A 23,850-nucleotide genomic window follows, 5' to 3' on the forward strand; every position below is an offset into this window, starting at 1 on the left:
GAGCGCTACACCACGCCGTGTCGCTCCGCAGTTGTCTTTTTTTTTTGCTATTGGCTTTACGTCGCACCGACACAGATATGTCTTATGGCGACGATGGGACAGGAAAGGGCTAGGACTGGGAAGGAAACGGGCGTGGCCTTAATTAAGGTACAGCACCAGCATTTGCCTGGCGTGAAAATGGGAAACCACGGAAAACCATTTTCAGGGCTGCCGACAGTGGGGTTCGAACCTACTATCTCCGGAATACTGGATACTGGCCGCACTTAAGCGACTGCAGCTATCGAGCTCGGTCGCAGTTGTCTTGTGTTGAACTCGAACTGTTTTGAATCTCCGAGCTATACGGTTAGATTAAGTTTAGAAGACGCTTTCTTTGAGGAAGAGCTCCAGAAAATTTATTTTATATTTTGGCTTTCAAAGCCATAGTGAGAAATTCCATCTGTCAATATTGAAGAAATGAAGTCTAGGAGTTCATAGTAGATACAGTAATTCATTCCGCTGATGTGGTTATGTAAATAGTGGGATTGGAACCACCAACTGCATGCTAACATTCTAACCCTGCAATCCTACTCACTCGGAATGGCAGGTAGGATTGACTTATTTGTAGCATAACCAGACTACTAACTTGAAAGTCGCAACTGTTAAAATAATACCCATGATGAATGGACGGCAACTAATTTTGAATTTAAAGAAAAGAGCCTCAAGACTGTTCGTGCTCGCGGCTGTCCAACTCATTGGCTGAACGGTCAGCTTTCTGGTCCTCGCTTAAGAGGGCCCCAGGTTCGATTCCCGATGCCTGCGAATTTTTACTTTATGCGGTTAATTCCTCTAGTTCGGCGACTGGGCATTTGTGTTTCGTTTGGTGCACTTCTCTTCATCTATAAGTTATACAACACACAGCACTTCTAACACAAAAACACGCAATAGGGAATACATCCCTCTACATAGGGTTTGGATCAGGGAGGGCGTTTGGCCATAAAACCGGATCAAATATGCACACTATGGTTCTGAAAGCCCAAACTTTTTTAAAAAAATTCTACAGTTCTTCCTGAAAGATTGCGCCTAATCCAATCATTACCAGTTAAGCGGAATTAATTATCTCTTAAACACTTCTAGACTTCATTTTCTTGTTTTTAAAACCAATTATATGAAAGGCTATCTTGTAGTGTTCTTCCTGAAAGAAAACATCTTCTATGTAACTATTACCACTTCAGTGGAATTAATTATCTACTAAACAGTTTTAGGCTTCATTTTTCAGTATTGTCAGATGGAATTTTTTACTGTGGTTTTGAAACCCATGATATAAAAGTAGGCTGTCTTGTAGTGTTCTTCCTCAAAGAAAACGGCTTTTATGTAACCATTACCACGTCCCAAATTGACTGGAAAAATACCATAAAGAAACAGGCCGGTCCTATAATCTAGCAAGTCTGCTCCTTACCTGGAGGATCTGCGTACGATTCCTGGCCAGATCAGGGATTTTTGCATGGACTTGAGGGCTGATTCGAGATTTACTCTGCTCACGAGAGAAACTGAGATGGCGGCCTTCTTCTAGAAACCCAAGAATAACGTCAGAGAGGATTCGTCACGCTGACCAGGTGGTGCAGGCATTCGGGCTGAGCAGTGGTCACTTTGTAGAACAAGGCTCATCAGTGCTTTTTGTTTTTATTCTTAGGTGAAGTTAAGAGAACTTCACTCACAAAACGAATGGCCTGAAATGTAAGTCTTTTCTTTCTTCTCTAAGGAAGAACTGCTCTTGGTGAAGATCTCGTTAATGGGCGCTCCCCGTGGCGAGCTTGTTGAGTGATAAACAAGAGCCTGAGAAGCAATTGGAACTTGGGAAAAGTAAATACTGCAGTGTGCCCTTGATGACCCGAAATGCGATCCGTCCCATTAGTATACAGATCACGAGCTAGTGTGCACGCCGGGGTCAACCAAGCAGGTGCAGGACGGACCAAAACACAGACAAGGAAATTGCTAGTGAATTTCTAATGATATTAAACGTTAGCTTATCTCAACTGAAGTGCTGGTCAATTCACACACTCGCATATGAGTCTCTCCAACAAAGAAACTTCTCTAATATCATTTCTCATCGGTGAACATCTGCTAATAAGATCGCACTGTGATAGGCGTTTTCATCGTGGTGCTTGGGAACACACTCTCTCCTCTTTTTCAATTGAAATCCCGTTTCTATCCATCCATTATAACAGTTTAGTATTAAATGACTTTAAAGATGTTGACTTGATTATGCTGCAATTGTCATATCTTACCTAAACTAAAGCAAACCCCGAAGAGCCTTGGCCTAAGAAATTATAAATTCCATTTGGTTTACTAATCGCGTACAAGTCATACTTATTCTGTAGTTTTTCCAAGGTTTTCACTAAGATGATCATTATATTTTAGAAAATAGAACCGATTTAGCAAACCAAGGCATATTCGCAATCTGTCTGACAAACTTGTAAGTGAATTAAATATCATCGAAAGGAAAGTGTATGCATGCTTAGTTATCAAACGTGTGCAGACATTTTGATTTGTTGTCGTGTCAATTTCGACGATCGGTTTTACTCCGATAGATGGCAGAGAAATTCATCCGGCTTGGGAAGATCTAAGGTTGAGATGTAAATACCGTTGTCGACTACAAAAGAAATGTGTCGTTTACATTCTAACAGCGTACGACATGAGGCCGAACTGATATTTTCCCTATCTTACAAAACTGGACTTCCGCTGGGTTTGAACCCGCTATCTTGGGACCCGGAGGTCGACATTTTTTCCACTCATCCACAGAGAGAGAGCTTGTAATTCGAATTCATTTGGTTTCTCCAGGAAAAATTGTTATTAAATTGATTTCCTGTGAGTAACATTCAAGCTCGACGTCGCGTTAGACTGACGTGTATCTTAAATTTTATTTATTTATTTACTTATTTATGTATTTATTTATTTATTAAATATTTTCCAATTCATGGTCATCATCATCACATCATCATTATTATTTTCCTTCTTCTCTTAAAAATAATTATTATCGAATAATTTTATATAAAATACAATTATTCAACCAAAATTTTAATTTTGCAGTGAAAGTAATATATTTTCCCAAATTTATGATATTTAAAGCAATTTCTTTTTAGTTTCTAGGCAGTAATTTAAATGATCACTCCACTAATTGCAGGCGAAGATCGTGGCCCGCAATCCTTTCGTACTTAGCGGGTTGTGTACGTAAGGATATCGGCGAAGCTAAACGATTAGAAATGACCGTGAATACAGGCAAACCTGTAATTTCAACGAAACACGGTACACATATGACTTAATTCTATCTGGAGAGAAATACTGTAGGAGAAAAACGCAGCTAACAACCCCTACGGGTGAAGTGGGGAGAGCGTGACACGTTAAAATAATCCAACACGACTTTTATTAGTGCTCAATCCATAGTTTAAAAATTTATTTGTTCATAAATTAGTTTCGCCAGACCTGTTATTACCCGAGTGCCACCCTAACCTAATTCCGAAACTGTTATCGATTTCAAGAGTTCCGCCAGTTTCGGCTTCAGTTACGTCATCAGCGCGAAGGCTGATTGGATCCTCAAATAGTAGAAACAAAATTTATGGTATTATAGGGCAATCACGCTACCCTGCAATATTAGTCAGGGGCGCAACGTTATAGCCTGCAGGTGGGCCCGGACCTTTAGGGGCCCTTCAGACTCTTTGTAAAAAATAATATATAGCCTAAATTCCGGTGGATTTTAAATTATGACTTCATAAATTAGGTGAATCAAGTAAACACCAGCATTGCTTTCCGCGTAATCGCTTCATACAATTTCCTAAGTAATAGCTGGAGCCCTGCGTTGATATACCAAAATATTATCCATATCCGCACTTCCTTCATCCGCGAATGGTTATCCGCGGACATTGTAAAGATTTAACTACAGCATATTACACCCGAGTTATTGAAACGGATGGATCTGTTAACATAACACAACAGGCCTCACACCTGACACCAGAACTCCTACAGTCACAAGTTTATGAGGGATTCTCTCTTGCGACAACTACCGACGTATTGACCTTCCTTCCATTAATTTCGAGTGGGAGCAAGTTAGTATTAGGTCAGATTTACGGAATTTATGGTCTCAAGGCTCTTTATATATCACAATTGTCCCATACCACTGTCAAGGATCGCCTAACCATAAGCAAAAATAAGAATATACCTGAGTGAAAATCAATAAACTTAATTATTTAGAAATTATCAGCAAAATTATCCGCAGTGCCATAGAGTTTGCATCCGCCAAGACACTAACTTCGCGGATATCCGCATCCGTGATGGGCTCTAGTAACAGCATTTCAGTGCATGAGTTCATATTATTTTTTGGAAGGCTTTACTGAGCCCGGTCGTCCCTACGCACACGCGTCTTGTAAGCCTGTCAAGGAATGTAGATTGGCAACTTAATTACCTGGCGAGTTGGTCGTGTGGTTACGAGTGCGCGGCTGTGAGTTTGCATCCGGGAGATAGTGGGTTCGAACCACACTGTAAGCAGCTCTGAAGATGGTTGCAACTCCTAGGCCTCTCCTATACCATCGTCGCCATAGGACCTATCTGTGTCGGTGCGACGTAAAGCAAATAATAATAATAAGGTATTTTTAATTTCCTTGTGTTGTTAGTGATCGGTGGTGACACCATTTGGATGTTACGACCAGGATGCTATCAACTCTAAGCTCGCATGAAATTATAAGACCCATAAGTGTCTCTTTTTTTGAAATCTTACAATAATGAATAATCCGTTTGTTTACATAAGTTGACCATATACTGCATTACTTCTTCGTGATGTGATTTAATTTTTAATAGTTATTCAAGGGTTTGCGGTCGCATGGTAGGCCATGGCCCTTCGGGACTGCTGCGCCATGGAGTTTGGATTCATATGTTTTAGATTTTATTTCAGGGCGCCCCAATGTTAATTTTTGCCTGTATGACATATGTTACGCCCCTGAAACTAGGCAAGATAACGCGAGAGATAGTACTATCTATGATTGTACAGAGGCTTATGGGACGTGGTGCTTTGAATTATGGGTAGGAAAAGTGCATCATGGTGCTACGCAGTGTTCCCGAAGATAGGATCACTTCTGTCTACAGTCAATGTACCTAACAAAGCGATCTGTAGAAGTACGTTAGAGCCTACTTAACGCCTCCTCTCGAGTGCTTGCTTCTGGTGTGCAGAAAGTATATATCTGTGAGTTCTTCTCCACTCACGAAAAGTCCATTAAGTGAAGGAGGTCTTTCATCACACGTGATAACACGAGGAATGCTAATTCCGTAACATTTCAACAACTCGCGCATGCACCTGCGATGTTGATAATTATACCTCATTCATCATTGAAGCCTGGTTACACTTTCGGCTAGGGTCACGGAGGCCCGAGAAGGTTGGAAATACACCCTGGAGAATGTTTTACTAAGAATGTCATCAAACTATGTTGTCCTAAAGTGACTTTTTAAATATCTATACTAAAAAATTACGATTTTGTGTGTTCATTTCAAAGCGACTGCCTGGCCGAGGCGGTAAAAGAGTGCTCAGTTCATTCGGCAGGTCGTCGATTCGATTCCCCATTAGATTCCGCTTCCGAATGATCACTCGGCCTACACCAAAAATGAGTACCAGGTAAATTCCTAGAGGCAAAGCCGGCTGGGTGCAGAGCTAACGACTCTACTCCACAAGTGGCGAGAATATTGTTAGTGGAAGCCTTTATTTCCACCCATCCAAGGACCTTCACGGAGATGACTCTTAAATCCAAGTTGGCAATAGATGGGCCTATTTAACATTATTATGTAAATACTTCTAACAGATGTGAGCTTGCATTCGGGAGATAGTGGGTTCGAACCCCACAGTCGGCATCCCTGAAGATGGTCTTCTCTGATTTACCATTTTCACATCAAGCAAATACCGGGAATATAAGGTCTATCTTAATTAAGGCCAAGGCCACTTCCTTTCCACTCTTCACCCTTTGTTGTACAACCGTCGCCAAAATAGATTTTTTTTACTAATTGCTTTACGTCACATCCACACAGATAGGTCTCATGGTGACGATGGGATTGGAAAGGAAGCGGCCGTGGCCTTAATTAAAGTACAGCTACACCAGCCAAAAGACCTATCTGTGTCGGTGCGACGTAAAACAAATTTTAAACTTCTAACATGGACATGTTCTTATGCTGGAGAGGGGGCGGGGGGAAAGGTCTATGTGGAATTAGCGTCATCAATTCGACACTTTGGTAACCAAGCAACCAGTGTTCGTCATCTGTCTATACTAAGTCTTCTTTCTCATCTTCCTCATGTTATTACCGTGTGCCAGAACACTGCCTTCTATAAACAGTAGGTAGGCTACAAATGGCGCTGTGTTTCAAACGAGTTTCCACTGTCTTTGACTGGCGTTTCGTCTAGCTCACAGCAAAGATAATATTTATGGTCACTAAATTGTTTGCTAAATCAGTGACCTTTCTTAGGGCATAGATCTTGATAGGTTAGGATATCTTGTGGCATGGCATGTGAATGTTATGTGCTGGATAAGCTGCCATATTGTTGGACGTAGATCAAGATTATATATTACATATTTCTTTTGATTCGTCGGAACTCCTGTGGGTGGAGTGAAAGGTTGCATTATCTGTCGTAAAAGGCTACTAAGAGGGGGAACAACCAAAGAATCTACGTGTGCTGTCGTCTTCTAAGCCCAAAAACAAATCCTGTGATTCTATGCTTTTCTTCCGCGAGAATTCCCCCACCTTTTTGGCTACAAATCAACCGCTGATTTAAATACATCGTTATGACATGTCGCGGCTGCGATTTATTCAGTTAATAAACCTTTCAGCATGGACGTTTTATTTTTCCATTTTAAACCCTTTGGGCCTCAGACCGCCAGTATGTCGGCTGTCAACTTCAGAATAACAGAGTTATGTCGCGCTGTTTGTATGCTCTCTAATCAAATGTATTTGGATAAAAAAACTGTAGAGATGTTTCAGAGTGCCGTTCTGATGAATTGTACATCAAATAAATGCATAAGTGCGATACAATGAAAGTGATGGAACGATAACGATAAAATTGTGTCGATAAGCAGCTGTGATTTGTAAGTTCCCGGTATTTTTATACTGGACTTGTCAATGATGCCTGATTCAAGATGTAAACAGTCCGTAATAACATTACATTGCACTGAGTGAGTATCGTTGTCGAAGTGTGCTCTGTGAGTGAGCATAGTTATTGAAGTGTACTCTGTGAGTGAGTATCGTTGTTGAAGTGTGCTCTCTGTGAGTAATTATCGTTGTTGAAATGTGCTCCGTCTCGTCTGCTGTCCCTCATCCTCGCCAGATGGCATGACTGTTCCAATTACAAGAAACCAACCCATCAATCGGAGGTTAGTTGTAACGAAGGACGAACACAGTAATTGTTTTAATCAACGAATCTCGCGAAGCCAGGGAATGTTTGCTGTACGAACTCGATGGCTTTATTGTTACATCTAGAATTGCAACACTTGTCGAGCATTAATTGTGGCACCAAATACTGATAAAAGTATTGAAGAGAACAACGCGCTTAAGAATATTCTATCTTTAACGACATTTTATGACATCTCCACGGCTTGTCTTACAGCGAAGCTGCATTTAGAGGAAACGTGTAGCTGTCAATAAGACAGCTTACAAAAGGTGTGGGTAGGCCATCAGGTGGATACAAGACAGGTTATAGGTTCTTGTCTAGTGAGCGGTCACCGCCGGTCATCGCAATTGTGGATTACAAAGAACTGGCTGGACGATTTCTGGGAATTACGTATTCTGCTTACTCCCGTCCAATGTGACTCTTTACTTGTTTATTTAACAACAAAGACACACAACAACAACAACAACAACAACAACAATAATAATAATAATAATAATAATAATAATAATAATAATAATAATTCTTTCAGCTAATATTTGACCGATGACCTCAAACTGTGTCTACCCCTTAGTCCTGATTCTTCATATGGGGTCGGGGATGAATATACATGGCATGTTTTTACGGCCGGATACCCTTCCTGACGTCAATGTCAGTTGTGGGGATAACGATGATGAAATGTGTGATGGTTAATGAAATTGGATTAGGAACTGTCCCAGCATTTGCCCGGAAGAGAAAACAGGACACCAAAGAAGACCCTTCTCAGGACATTCGAAGGTGGGGTTGGAACCCATTCACCTCTCAATTGCAAAGCTTGGCTCCATAGCCGTAACGCCGCATTAACACCCGAGACCACTCTACTCCGTTAACAACTACTGTCATTATAAATAAATAATTATCATTAGTCATCGTCAAGTAAATTAAGTGTCTTATGGAACTTTGCACGAGAGGGAATAAGGTTTTTATTTGTTTCACCTGCTTGCGTTGTTTAATGAAATCATTCTTACATTTCCGTTACGTAATAATATAAATATGCTATGCCTTTTTAACATCAAGTTTTCAAATGGATCTTTCTGATTTGTTTCGGAAACACACTGGACTTGGTGACTTTTACTTCGAATATGAAAAGTTGTTGTTTGCGTCATCAGTCCACAGACTGGTTTGATCCTGCTTTTCATCCTACCCTATCCTGTGCTAACCTTTTCATTTCTACATAACTTCTACATGCTATATTTACTTTAATCTGTTTGTCATATTCATACCTTGGTCTAACCCACCCGCTTTCATCGTCTACACTTCCCTCTAAAACCAACTGAACAAGTCCTGCCTGTCTTAAGATGTGCCCTACCATTGTATCTCTTCTTCTCGTCAAATTTCGCCAAACCGTTCTTCTCTCATCGATTCGATCGAGTATCTCTTCATTCGTAATTTAATATATCCATCTCACCTTCAGCATTCTTCTGTAACACCACATTTCAAAAGTTTCTATTCTCTTTCTTTCTAAGCTAGTTATCGTCCATGTTTCACTTCCATACAATACAACGCTCAAAAAAATTTCTATTTCCTAGATAAACGTTCGAAGTGAGAAAATTTATTTTCTTAAGAAAGCTCTTCCTTGATTCTGTTAGTCTGCATTTTATGTCCTCCTTACTTCTGCCATCGTTAGTTAATCTACTACTCTAGTAACAATATTCATCTACTTCCTTTAAGACGTCATTTCATAATCTGCATCACGTTTGTTCATTCGAATTATATTTTCTTTGGATGTATTTATTTTCATCTTGTACTCATTCTCCAGGACTATGTACAAATCATTTAGCAATTTTTCCAGATCATCTGCAAACTCAAATACAAATAATGTTCGATGAATGCATGATTGAGTTTCTCAGTATGGCTTTTAATTTGTATAAATCTCCCATAAAGGAATAGATTTTGATCGTAATTATTTATTTGCAATTCATATAATGACAGGCTGCCTAAACCTGACAATGTATTCCAACACAATGTTCAGATATACTAGAAAAAGTTCAAGGCTTAATGGAGTACTGTATTCTCTGTCATCACCTTCCCCACAGTGTTACTGATGACTGCATAGATGATTTCTGGTCATTTATATAGATCCTTTGATGGCCAAAATAGCTGGATTAGAAATACTAAATTTTTTGAAACTGTTCCTCTCGTACCGGTGAAAATTCCAAAATCCCTTATATTGGAAATGATGTATGGTTTTTCGAAGTAATTAATGGTTGGCTTGTATTTGGTTCGTTTCCGGGCACGACTTCACATCTAGTGGTTGGATTCAGTACCGCGGAATCGTTGTTTTTTTTGCTCGATAACAATTATATCCATTTTCCAGTTGCTTCCGTCGTCAGCAATATACGACAACACGATTTTCTAATTGAAATTAAATAGTTTCTTTGTTTTTAAATAAATGATAAAAATAATATCACCACTAGCACATTGTTTACGAAAGTAATAATAAATATTATCATAGCAACAATATCAAACACGTTCTTAATAATTCACTTCAGAATCGAACTTATCACGTTTGTAAGCTCCCTGTACTAAAGAAAACGTAAAATTAAGCAATTTTCTCAATTGTGCCGAAAGTTAAACGGCCCAAGGGCCCATAAATGTTTCAAATTGTGGGTCTTGGATAGCTCTATCAAACTGAAAAAAAAAATTTCGGAAATCACTTCTGGCCTACATGCAGTTCCGTAAAATCTGACTAAAATCCCTTGTTTCCTTACTCGTTTATCTCTTTGATTCAAATCCTAGCCAAGTTACCTTATTTACATGATTTTTTCTGTAATGTGTTCTCTGGGTCAATACCATAAGGTATTTTTTGATCTTTTACAAATGTCCACACCGAATGTAGTTATAAGGGCTTAAGTAAAACTCTGCATTGACTCACATTAGCGCTCGTAGTGGTAGAAAGAGACAAACTACTAATCTTATCGACTGGATAATGATGATTAAGGAAATTATTGTAATTTTTATGAATAAATAAAGAATATATTCTCATACTCTCTTTATCTAAAATTTTTAGCTGATATCCCCAGGAAGTTTTCAACAACCTCCATAGAGTTATCAATAATGTGGTAGATAACAGTTACTTTCTACAACAATTCTCGTTCAATACCCGGAAAGGGAGTTTAAGACACAGGCATCTCTTGTTTCTTCCGATTTCTAAAACAGTATTTTATAGAAGCTCACCACTGTTCAGAATGTGCACTACTCATAACGTCACAGTCCATAAATTTCCTGATATTGATCTAGACTTTTCTGTTAGATACAATTGTGTATGTATGTTTAGTCCTCAGCCCGAAGGCTGGTTGGATCCTCAACAGTTCCGCCATCAACTGTCATAGATAGCCTAGGCATCACTGAAGAGGCGTACTAGGGAAATAAGGAGTGAGGTAGTTTCCCGTTGCTTTCCTCACCGAGCCAGAAGTTGCTACTACACATCAGTCTGCCAAGCCCACTGAAATGCATGCACCAACTGACTCTATGAGCAATATTTTCACACCATTCATAGCAGGGACTGGCTACAGAAGGAATGGCATTACTAGCATCACTCATACCTCAGTCACTTTCATTTTGTCAAAGCCAAGGATAAAGCTGAGACAGATCAATGAAAGTAACAAAATTGCTCTAGCCCATACCAGAAGACATAGTGCACTGTAAACATTAGGTCCCGCCAGCAAAGGCACTAGATACAATTATTATGTAAAATTATTGAAGAAGGAACACAGTTAAAGTAATGGTCGCACTATGCTGGGCACTTCAGTTCACTATTTCTGAAGGTTTACCCTATAGGTGTATATATGTACTATACTATATTTATACTTATTTCTTGGTTAATTTGTGTTTCATTTTAGTGTTTTATTTTATTTAAATTTATATCATTTAAAGATAGATAAAGAAAATGTAGGGAAAACTGAAATCTTTTTATATGTCAGTTGCTTTAACGGTTGTCAGTCTAAGATTGGAGTTATTTCTTTTGTAGATAATAATTCCTAATTTATTTTAAATTTCTGTATTTCTACTTTTCAATTCATTTTTAGATATTAAGTATTTTAGGTCATAAGTCCACTTCGAACCTGAAAAAGTCTACTTTTTTATTAATTTTTAGATATTAAGTATATTCAAACTTGAAAAAAGTATTAATGTGCTGTAAATTCCGTTTGCTACTCTACTTTTTAATAATGTTGTATATTGTTATTTTTAGATATTAAGTTCTTTCTAACATCTGTTATTTTTAATAATTAATGCATAGTGACTAAGCGACCTGTAATTGGAGAAACATCTCTGTTGGTGGTATGAAATAAATAAATAAACAATGAGTTGCTTGCCTGAAGGGCTACAACTGTAGATTTTATGGCTTGATGCCCTTCCTGAAGCTAACACTAAGTAGAGGCATTGCTGTATGTTGATAAAAAGGGATGAGTATTAATACAAACACAATCACTCAGTCTCGATCCAGGGGGATTAATAAGAGTTTAATCCTCGTTACGACTGGGAATCGAACCCGCTGCCCTCTGAACTGAAGGCTAACCATTCAGCCAACAATCCGGACAATTTTATTCCTAAAATATAGAATTCTATTAATGCCCTCTAGGCTTTACTGGTAACACAACGTAAGGGGGTCTTCAGGCTGCCAAGTGGGACTGGACAAACTATGCTACCTTGGTGAGAAGTTCCAGGAGAAACCTAAAAAATCATCAGTTTATTAATATTTCCAAGATATTAAACAATGTGATATCGAAATGCCTCAATATATCCAGTTATATCGCAAGAAATAAGTAAGTTAACCATGTATTATTGGCGTGTGTATTGATTTCCGATCGTCTTCTCACCACAATAAACCAGTATATTAGTAAGGTCACGGCTGGAGCTATGCTTTCCCAAGTAAGAACAATGTCAGGGTAATGTACAAAGAGAGTAAGAGGGAAGATAAACCATGTCTCAACGTAGGTGGTAGGCCATGCATATAGACCGTTAAAGCAAGCACCTTGCATTTTTGATACAAGACCATGAGGTATCATCTACAGGCAACAAGCACGTTAACGTTGTATGCTCCGTGTATGGCGAGCTCACGCTTTATATGGCGTTTAAATTAAACAGCGGACTTGGGATGCAAATGCCTTGTGTGTTGTTTCTTTAACTCTTGCCTCCTTAACGATCTCTCTCCTTGGTAATGGAGCACTTGGATTACCGCCAGACTTCGCCAACAATCGACACTTGTAACGTCCAAGAATGCAGACTTTCTGGAGGTCGCGCTGCTAGGTACGTACTTGCTGCGACTGTCCTTCTGTTCTAGCCATAACCAGCGGATGGTATTAGTGCTGCTGATGTTCTCGTTCATATGATGATGATGATGATGATGATGATGGTAATAATATATTATTATTATTATTACAATTTTACTTTACACAGATAGGTCTTATGGCGAAGATGGGGTAAGAAAGGGCTAGGAGTGGGAAGGAAGCGGCCGAGGCCTTAATTAATTTAATAATAATAATAATAATAATAATAATAATAATAAATAATATAGGCTTAAAACGGCGAGAGGAGACTCAAAGCTAACAAAAAATTCTATTAAAGAGCAGAAGGAATGGTTGAATTGACGAGGAAAAGAAGGGTACAGTTCTATGCACACTTGTAAACGATGGATAAAAACAGACTGGCGAAGGGAATCTTTGAATTCTGCAGGATGAGGAAGGCAGAACTGAAATGGCTTCAAGAAGGGAGGTTGGACTTGATAAAGAAGGGAATTATGGAAGATGAAATAATGGATAGAAATCGATTATTTAGACAACTCGTCAAAACGTTCCGTGTTTTCGAGGAGAGTGGAAAGACTCTAGTGAGGAAAGGGAGATCCTTTACAAAAGAACAGAAAGGTAAGCAGGAGAAAGGATGAAAAGATACTGGCAGAGAATGAAGGTAGAGAAGGCTAAAAAATTCAAAGATTGTCAAACGTGGTCCATAGCTGGCCGTAACGAAAGCAAGAGACACCTGAAATTCTATGGCCATATCCATAAAATGGACAGAGACAGACTAACAAAAATATTATTTGAAGTAATCAACTCAAATAAGGTCAAAATAAACTGGCTAGAAGAAACTGAGGCGGACCTCCAAGAAATTATTATTATTATTATTATTATTATTATTATTATTATTATTATTATTATTATTATTATTATTATTATTATTATTATTATTATTATTATTATTATTATTATTATTATTATTATTATTATAGTGGCTTTGCATCCCTCTAAGTACTTCTATGGAAGAGACTGAGTTGCCGAAATTTCCCCGCGCGTGTGTTCTTTTATGCGCCTGTAAATCCACGACATAAGACTGGTGTGTTTTTGGACATGTTCAAATACCATCGAACTGAGTTGGGTTCATATCCAACAACTTGAAATATGAAGGTCAGCTCATTACCGCCTGAGCCACTCAGCCCAGAATATGGCCTTACCTTCCTTTCTTATTCCAATGCAGATCCCAGGGAACAATTTGAAAGGCCAATGTTAGAAGTAACCGGTCTCTCCTGCCCACCGAAAATAATAAGCAGAAAGCCAAAGAGAAGAATAACGAAGTTATACACAGTATATTTAATTACTGGCTATAGGAGAACATAAATTATTCGTTCCTACTTCACGCGGACACTTTCGGCAGCACACTGCTTCATATATCATCCAGTCTTCAGAGCAAGTACATTTACAGTACTGTGTGATATCGGCTTCTTGTTCATTTTATTTTGAACGATTCTCCCTTGCGGGTTTATTTTCGTCAACTCTTCGCTCTGTTCCTGCTAACAGAGGGGAGTCATGCCATGTGTTAATGAGTTCTCACTGTGAGATGCCAGATAGGTGTCGTTCGTTCCTAGAATTCTGACTCTGTACAATTCCATTTTGAATGTTAGGGAGGAAGGCGGTAATAAATCATTCCCTAGATTGGTGTGGCCTAGTTCGGTAAATAGTGTGTTTTGTTTTACTGTCAACGTAGCATGACGTCTTCTGCTGTATTTCTTGGAAAAGTGATACAGTGAGAAATTTAAAACGCAAATTATGACATATCTAATTTGAGACGCTATATTAATCAAAGTGGTTGAGTTGAATGCGGATGTACAACAACGTATTTCGCTCACTTGGAAGGAAACATGTCAAAGTTTCTAAAATCTGGTTCAGATTAACCCAATTAAAGCCCAAATATAATAATAATCATACCGTAATATTAATAATTTTGGGTCGCGTAGCTTGCTTCGGGACATGGAAGGTTCGAATCCCGCCATCCACAGCAGTGAATATGGTTTTACGTGGTTTCCCACTTTCACACAAGGCAAATGCTCGGTCTGTACCTTAATTAAGACCACGACCGCTTCCTTCCCACTTCTAGCCTTTTCCCATCCCATTGTCGCCATAGGGCCTAAGACCTATCAGTGCCGGTGAGACGTAATTAAATGTTTTAATAATAATAATAATAATAATAATAATAATAATAATAATAATAATAATAATAATAATAATAATAATAATAGGTCCGCCTCTGTGGTGTAGTGGTTAGTGTGATTAGCTGCCACCCCTGGAGGCTCGGGTTCGATTCCCGACTCTGCCACGAAATTTGAAACGTGGTACGAGGGCTGGAACGGGGTCCACTAAGCCTCGCGAGGACAAAAGAGAAAATGGGTTTCGATTCCCACGTCAGCCATCCTCGAAGTGGTTTTCCGTGGTTTCCTACTTCTCCTCCAGGCGAATGCCGGGTGGTACCTAACTTAAAGCCACGGCCGCTTCCTTCCCTCTTTCTTGTCTATCCCTTTCAATCTTCCCATACCCTCACAAGGCCTCTCTTCAGCATAATAGGCAGGGTACTGGTCCTTCTCACCAGCTGTACCCCCGACTCAAAGTCTCACGCTCCAGGGCCCTACCCTTGAGACAGTAGAGGTGGGATCCCTCGCTAAGTTCGAGGGAAAAACCAACCCTGGAGGGTAAATGGACTAAGAAATAATAATAATAATAATAATAATAATAATAATAATAATAATAATAATAATAATAATAATAATAATAATAATAATAATAATAATAATAATAATAAATATGGAACTGAGTTGATATCAACTAAATCATTCTTAATAGACCCCAATGGTTCAAACTACAGAATGTTCAACGCTTCTTCCCATACCAGACCGTAGAAATTAATTTTATGATGGCAGATCTTGGGCAAGTAGGCTGCAATTCACTTTTATTTTATTATTTTTCTACCAAGGAATTATTAAGGGAAAGAATTTTGAATCATGCTTTCATTCCAATAACTAGCTGGAAGAAATTTTGGTTAACTGATCATTACTGGGAAGCTATTTCAAAGCTCTGCTTACGTAATAGCGCATTACCCAAGTAGAATGGAGCAGAACTTGTGTCATTATACTGTTGTTTTCAGGCTTTGCATGCTAATATTACTTACCTTCTTGCCGCAATCTGATCAAACCATAGGATATGTATTGTAAATGTTTATTATGTCTCTGAGGTACTTTCACTGCAACATTCATACGAAACAAGCAGATCCATTTACATCACAACCGCCTTAATCTCGAGTCGTTACATTAAATCAATAGCAACAAGAAAGAAAAAAAGGAATAATATGGGTCATTTTATAAACACACACACATTATATCGTGTGTACGAGATTTCTTGCGGGGAAATTGAGGTCAGGTAAGTTTCGGACGTGCAGTTTTCTGCTGGAGGTGCCATGGAGTCGATCCAACAACTGGAGAGGGTAGAAATCGTAAGAATTAAAGAGTGGGAATACATTTCTGCTTAACGCCCCTTCAGCTAATATTGTCGGTCTGTAGGCTCAATGGCTAAATGGTTAGAGTGCTGGCCTTTGGTCACAGGGGTCCCGGGTTCGATTCCCGGCAGGGTCAGGAATTTTAACCATCCTTGGTTAATTTCGCTGGCACGGGGACTGGGTGTATGTGTCGTCTTCGTCATCATTTCATCCTCATCACGACGCGCAGGTCGCCTACGGGAGTCAAATCAAAAGACCTGCACCTGGCGAGCCGAACATGTCCTCGGACACTCCCGGCACTAAAGGCCATACGCCATTTCATTTTTTGTCGGACTGTAAGGCTCAGACGGTAGAGCGGGACGTGTTGGTGATTGCGGTTTGAAGACAGAGTATAACTGGACAACTTTAACACTAACCAGAGGGAAAAAATGGAAATGGACCGATATTTCGAAAAATGAAAGTATCGGCTGAAGAAAGACAAGGGCCGCTAGGGACTTGAACACTATACTCCCAGCTCACCCCTGTGGTGTAGTGATTAGTGTGATTAGCTGCCACCCCCGGAGGCCACGAAATTTGAAACGTGGTACGAGGGCTGGAACGGGGTCCACTAAGCCTCGCGAGGACAAAAGAGAAAATGGGTTTCGATTCCCACGTCAGCCATCGTGGAAGTGGATTTCCGTGGTTTCCCACTCCTCCTGCAGGCAAATGCCGGGGTGGTACCTAACTTAAGGCCACGGCCGCTTCCTTCCCTCCTCCTTGTCTACCCCTTCCACTCTTCCCATCCACCCACAACGCCCCTGTTCAGCATAGCAGGCAAGACCGCCTGGGCGAGGTACTGGTCATCCTTCCCAGTTGTATCACAAAACCCAGAGCCCGATGCTCCAGGACACTGCCCTTTAGGCGGTAGAGGTGGGATTCGTCGCTCAATCCGAGGGAAAAAAAGAACCCTGGAGGGTAAACAGATAAAAAGAAGAAGAATAATTTATCCCTCATAAAACGCATAACGAGGTCTGCTGACTGGTCATCTCGTAGGATGAGGGAGAAGATACTCAGGATGCCCTTTCTGCCGTCAACGCTATCTGGAGGGATGTAATCATTATTGCGCCTTCAGTGGTTGTTTGTAGTGTAATGTGTTGTCTGAATAAAAGGAGAGTGTTGGAAGAAACACTCAGTCCCCGAGCCAGAATAATTAATGAGGCAAGTTTTAAATCCCCAGTCTGGCCAGGAATCGAACCCGGGACCCTCTGAACTGAAGGCCTGAAATCTGACCATTCAACAAAGAAGTCGGACATGCGTGGCTTCAGCAATAATTGATTTTTTTTTTCTTTCCCCTTCGAGCGTTTATCAAGCTTTCTTCTTATACTGCACCTTTCAGATTAAGAATAAAGATCTGCCAAGATGAGTGTTGAAGTCCGCCGTCTTGATGAAAATGGGAAAGAGGAAGGAGCTCCTCGGATCCTGAGAAGGAATGGACGTAGAATATATTCAGAAATCTCCGGCCTCTCACCGTTGGGTTCCGTGGTTCAAATCCATGTGAGATTTGTGCTGGACAAAGTGGGGGCGGAGCAGGTTTTTCTCAGGGTACTCCGCTTTTCCCTGTCATCTTTCGTCCAACAACACTCTTCAATATTATCTGTCAGTCATTAATCATTGTCCCAGGGGAGTGTGACACGCTTCGGCAGCCGGCACAAGTCCTCTCCTCGCCGACAGACGGCCCTTCATTCATACCATTCCTGGCCCAGTAGAATGACTGGAAAAAGACTGCGGATTTTCATGTTCATAAAGATATGGAGATTGTTTTTGTCGTGTCTTTCTGTAGCTCCATCTTCCTATGCTTACATGTCGTTAGCTTATCCTATTAAGAGCTCCCATTCTTGTTTCTATCTTCCTGAGTTGAACTCTTGTACCAATTAGTGCAATGAATCTATGATACTTTCCCGAGCAGCTAAATGAAGATATTTCACTGAAAATATGACTTTCCCTTGTTTATAGGATCATAGTGGCGGTGGAGATTGGAGCCATTTGTTTATCTTTCAATTATCACGTGTGCAGGAGCCTGTGATTTATCAGGGGGCCGGCCTGTTTATTGGAGAAACAAACAGCGTGCAGAGAATTAATTTTGAATAGGGCGTAAAATACTGACAATACTTAACTAAGAAATAATTATTACTTGTGTTTAACTGCTTCCAGCAAGGCGGATCCGTTCTGTGTTGGAAGATTGCTTGAGCCTTCGATTGTGAAACTCTGCCCGATAGCTCGCAGTTGCGATCAGCAGTGTTCTGTAAGAAGGAAGTCAGTTCCCAGACGAAACTGTCTTTACATCGGTCTGTTTTCAGACCAACTTTGCTTTATGGGAGCGAAAGATGGGTGGACTCAGGATATCTTATTCATAAGTTAGAAGTGACAGACATGAAAGTAGCAAGAATGATTGCTGGTACAAACAGGTGGGAACAATGGTAGGAGGGAACTCGGAATGAGGAGATAAAGGCTAATTTAAGAATGAACTCGATGGATGAAGCTGTACGCATAAACCGGCTTCGGTGGTGGGGTCATGTGAGGCGAATGGAGGAGGATAGGTTACCTAGGAGAATAATGGACTCTGTTATGGAGGGTAAGAGAAGTAGAGGGAGACCAAGACGGCGATGTTTAGACTCTGTTTCTAACGATTTAAAGATAAGAGGTATAGAACTAAATGAGGCCACAACACTAGTTGCAAATCGAGGATTGTGGCGACGTTTAGTAAATTCTCAGAGGCTTGCAGACAGAACGCTTAAAGGCATAACAGTCTATAATGATAATGTATGTATGTATGTATGTATGCAAAATAGCAAGTTAATTCCAATTTTTGTAAATCCATAATATCTGAGGCTAAAAGAAAATACTACGACTGAGTTCGAGTTAGCGGGTTCAGTCCCGCTCTGCCTGGTGATACTTAAATGAAGCGTTCTAACTGGAATGCTAGAAGTTCTGAATGTAACCTGTGAGAAATATGGAATGAGAAGGAATAAGAACAGTTCAAAGATCGTGGTTATAAGCGGAATATGTAACTAGGCAAACACCATGAAAGACCAAGATAATATTTGACAAGGAAATATAATAACAGATTATATGAGAAGCAAATAGAGAGTAAGACCTCGCATTGCTGTGGCTAAGAGAAGCCTTCCACACAAACAAGTGACTCCTGAATGAACAATTAGACTTGTGGTTAACCAAGAGGTTGGCGAAATTCTTTGTGATTTGAAATATTTATTTATGTTGCGAAAGCTGGTCTTAAGACAAGTTGGGAAAGCTTTCCAAATTTATTAAGTTTCAACAACGGACTTCTAAATTCAAATAATGTATCGCACTTGTTCATAACATCACCAGTTCACAAACATTAAGAAGTTTTCGGAACATAAATAATATTGTACATACGTATATACTACCTCACCAAAAGTGTCTGGACACCTATTTGAATCTTCGGGATTCGTACTGGCAACCTTTGAAACACAAACTATGAATCGCTTATGCATCGCTGTACGACATCTGGCGTACACTTTACGTACTAGTACTATTGTTATTTACACAGCAAAGCCAAACTATAGAATACACCCTAGGAATAAGATTCGCATCGAGAAATGTTATATAATGCGTGTGTGACACAGTTGTTGGCTTAAGATGACAAAGGTTTAGCAAAATTCATATCGATCGATCATATTATCGATTCAATTCATATTTCATTTCCATTCAGTTGGCAGTACTACTGGAACCGGAATTGCTCCCTCCTTACTCCTCAAACCCGTACACAAATCTATCGATAAAAAGTGCGCAGATAATAATTCCTACGTTTTGGGGTCTGGGTGTGTAACACCTTCCTCCCATACACCTTCACGCAGTACCTTACACGGCAAACACTGCCCAGTCTCTACGGAGGTCTGTGTAAAATGGGCAGCACCTAGGCTATAATCATCACACGATTATCATCATCATTCTTTCAGAAGGAACCTATACAGATTTCACCGAGAGAACCAGTCGTGATGTAAACATAAGCACGTGCTTGGGTTAACGTTTATTGGTTAGTGCTGCCGCGGGACACCTACGCGGAGACATGAAACTAGTTCGTTAGCCACATCATGGCTAATGCGATCCTAGATGCAAAATGTCCGAAATATAATTCCTCAAATAATTTAAGTGAGAGAAATATACAAAAAAAAACTATTTGTATTCAATGTTATTTAAAATAAACAAGCATTTCAAATTGAAGAGCACGAGGGACGCATTCGCTCATGCTTGACCCGCCATTTTGTTAAGCTGTGAGCTTGGGAAGCAAGCAGTACAGTGAGTGAGTGAGACATTACTTGTTCTTGCGCAATGTGGATCACCGAGTTGAGTTCGTTAAGCATCGCAAAGGGAAAACTTTGAAAAACGGCGAGAAGGCAATTGCATTGAATGTGTTTCATAAATTTTGTAAGAAATACCCGACTTTTAAAGGATTTGCGAAGCTGACATCCGATTTCACTTGTGTTTCGGAGTGGAGCATTAATATCGCACGCAGCGAAGGACTGCACCAAGGATTGGTAAGAACACCTGGGAAATCGAAGAAGCGCTTACTTGGAAGGCGTTCGTCCTTTATCATATTCTGATTAGGTAATGTACCGGTACTGTACATTTTATTGTTTTAATATTGCCTTTTCTAAGTTCCTCGCTAGAATTTTACTTGATTAGAATATTAAATGTGTGAAGTTTTACTTATATGCGCTGTTATGATTGATTTATTACGTATTTACGTTTCGGCCATAAATTCAAATCTATCTTTTCTGATATGTTAAATATCGAGATGCCATTTATCATTCATTATTGTTTATTTTTCGCGGACAGTGAGTATAATTTGTGCCGTAATCCGCAACACAATTGCCTGTCAACTACTGTACATGTTGACGTCAGTGGTATCCGGCAACGATCTATGTAGAGCTAATCCTGATGTAATAGCCGCAGTCAAGCGAAGTAACGACAGTTTCAAGACTGCCCACGTGGTTCCTGCCATGTGTCCGGAACTAGCCCAGCGATTCCCCAATCAGCGTTTAGACCGCGGATGGATACATACGGATACACATTTTTCTTTGTTTACATCAGGTTCGGTTCTCTCGGTGACGGGAGAATAGCTATCTTTATCACGGTCTGTTTTCAGACTTACCTCACTGTATGAATAATAATAATAATAATAATAATAATAATAATAATAATAATTGCTTTACGTCACACTAACTACTTTTACGGTTTTTGGAGACGCCGAGGTGCCGAAAGTTTGTCCCGCAGGAGTTCTTTTACGTGCCAGTAAATCTACCGATACGAGGCTGACATATTTGAGCACCTTCAAATATCACCGAACTGAGCCAGGATCGAATCTGCCAAGTTGAGGTCAGAAGGCCAGCGCCTCAACCGTCTGAGCCACTCAGCCCAGCCTCTCACTGTATGGCAGTGGAAACTGGGTGGACTCAGGATATCTTACTCATAATCTCGAAATAATAGACATGAACGTACTCACAATGATTTCAGGCAAAAGCAGGTGGGATAAATGACAGGAGGATACTCAGAAAGAAAAGATAAAGGCTAAGTTAGGAATGAGATTGACGGATAAAGCTGTGCGTATATACCAACTTCGCTATTGGAATCATGTGAGGCGAATGGAGGAGGATAGGTTCCCTAGGATAATAATGCACTCGGCTATAGATGGTAAGAGAAGCAGAGGGTGACCAAGACTAAGCTGGTTAGCCCCATGTCATAATGTTAATGAAAGCGAGGAGTGGATTTGTAGGAAGCAACAGAGCTATTAGTTTAGTTAATTCACAGAGATTTGCAGACAGAACGCTGAAAGTCTTAACAGTCCGTAATGAAGATGAATATAGATGATGTTTTGAGCGGAAAATGGGGTGCCTGTTGCGTGGAATGTGGACCGAATGTATTTGAACTTTTCCCTTACTCTGTCTTCTTCCCAGGCTTTGTTTGACACTACTCATTATTTCTCTTTTAATTTGACGGGGATAATTAAAATTTAAAAAATATATATGTACTTAGTCGACTGTCTGTAACAAGTGATGCGTTTGGCGAGGAATGCCAATCGGCTATTGTTTCCATCTAGTTCAAGGTAGGAATACCACCTCGCGATGACATCACCGCCAAGCGGCGGGAAAGAGAAGGTCATCGCACGTGAGTACACGATTTATCTGCGCGCGTGTAATTTTAATGTTACTTGCCGGTATTGTATTGGTTACAAGTGATGTATGGGGAAACCTGATATAATACATTACAAACATAGGCGAGATAATTAAATTTTAAATGATATACCGACCATGAGCAAGTCCATCTCCAGTGTTCAGTTCCCATTTCGGAATAACTAGCTGGTCAACACTTCTAATTAAACAGCCCGATTGTTTGGGCGGTAGAGGGAACTGATACACAATGAGTTCGAAAAATGTTGGCTGCACACAATAGAAGGGATTGAAGGGAATGGCAAAAAGAAGATCCATTTCTTTGGTGTTGTATTTTCTTGGTCTGAAGAGCTTCATACTGAGGTGGGTTCTAATCTATATGCTTGTCTAGGAGATCACTAGTTGCCTTTGCTATTAACTGACTAGAAGGCTTTGTGATGTACTCTAAATATGACTCGTCTAAGAATTCACTGGATGGTTTTGCTATTAACTGACTAGAAGGCTTTGTGATATACTCTACATATGACTCGGCTAAGAATTCACAGGATGGCTTTGCTATTAACTGACTAGAAGGCTTTGTGATGTACTCTACATATGACTCGGCTAAGAATTCACAGGATGGCTTTGCTATTAACTGACTAGAAGGCTTTGTGATGTACTCTACGTATGACTCGGCTAAGAATTCACTGGATGGCTTTGCTATTAACTGACTAGAAGGCTTTGTGATTTACTCTGCATATGACTCGGCTAAGAATTCACTGGATGGCTTTGCTATTAACTGACTAGAAGGCTTTGTGATTTACTCTGCATATGACTCGGCTAAGAATTCACTGGATGGCTTTGCTATTAACTGACTAGAAGGCTTTGTGATTTACTCTACATATGACTCGACTAAGAATTCACTGGATGGCTTTGCTATTAACTGACTAGAAGGCTTTGTGATTTACTCTGCATATGACTCGGCTAAGAATTCACTGGATGGCTTTGCTATTAACTGACTAGAAGGCTTTGTGATTTACTCTGCATATGACTCGGCTAAGAATTCACTGGATGGCTTTGCTATTAACTGAGTAAATGGTTTTGTGAAGTATTCTAAATATTACTTCGGTCGGAGTTTACTAGGTGGCTTTGCTATTAACTGACTAGATGGCTTTGTGATATACTGTACATACGACTTGGCGAAGAGTTCACAGATGGCTTTGCTATCAACTCTGTAGACAGCCCAATGCGAATCGGAGTTTTAAATTAGAGTCACTTTCCTGTGGATTGAATTCGAAGTAATACTGTAGGACGATATCAACAGTCAAATATAACTGTAAAGATTTCTTCGCGAAACGGTTTTGCTTAGAGTTCAGTAAAGAACTCTCGCATGAGCTCACTACATTCTTTAGATGACTTTGTTAAGAATTCAGCAGATAACCTTGATATGAAGCTGGCGGTTGCAGGGTAGGGTTCGGCCCACAAGTGGCCACGGTT

At 39.9% G+C, this 23,850-nt stretch overlaps 1 protein-coding gene across 1 annotated transcript in view; it reads right to left on the bottom strand.

Moving 5' to 3' along the window:
• dac (dachshund) overlaps positions 1–23,850 on the bottom strand; it is a 1,035,159-nt gene that overhangs the window by 299,318 nt on the left and 711,991 nt on the right. The window lies entirely within an intron of this gene.

Source organism: Anabrus simplex, chromosome 9 (assembly GCF_040414725.1).
Source record: "Anabrus simplex isolate iqAnaSimp1 chromosome 9, ASM4041472v1, whole genome shotgun sequence".
In the NCBI taxonomy this organism is placed as follows: domain Eukaryota; kingdom Metazoa; phylum Arthropoda; class Insecta; order Orthoptera; family Tettigoniidae; genus Anabrus; species Anabrus simplex.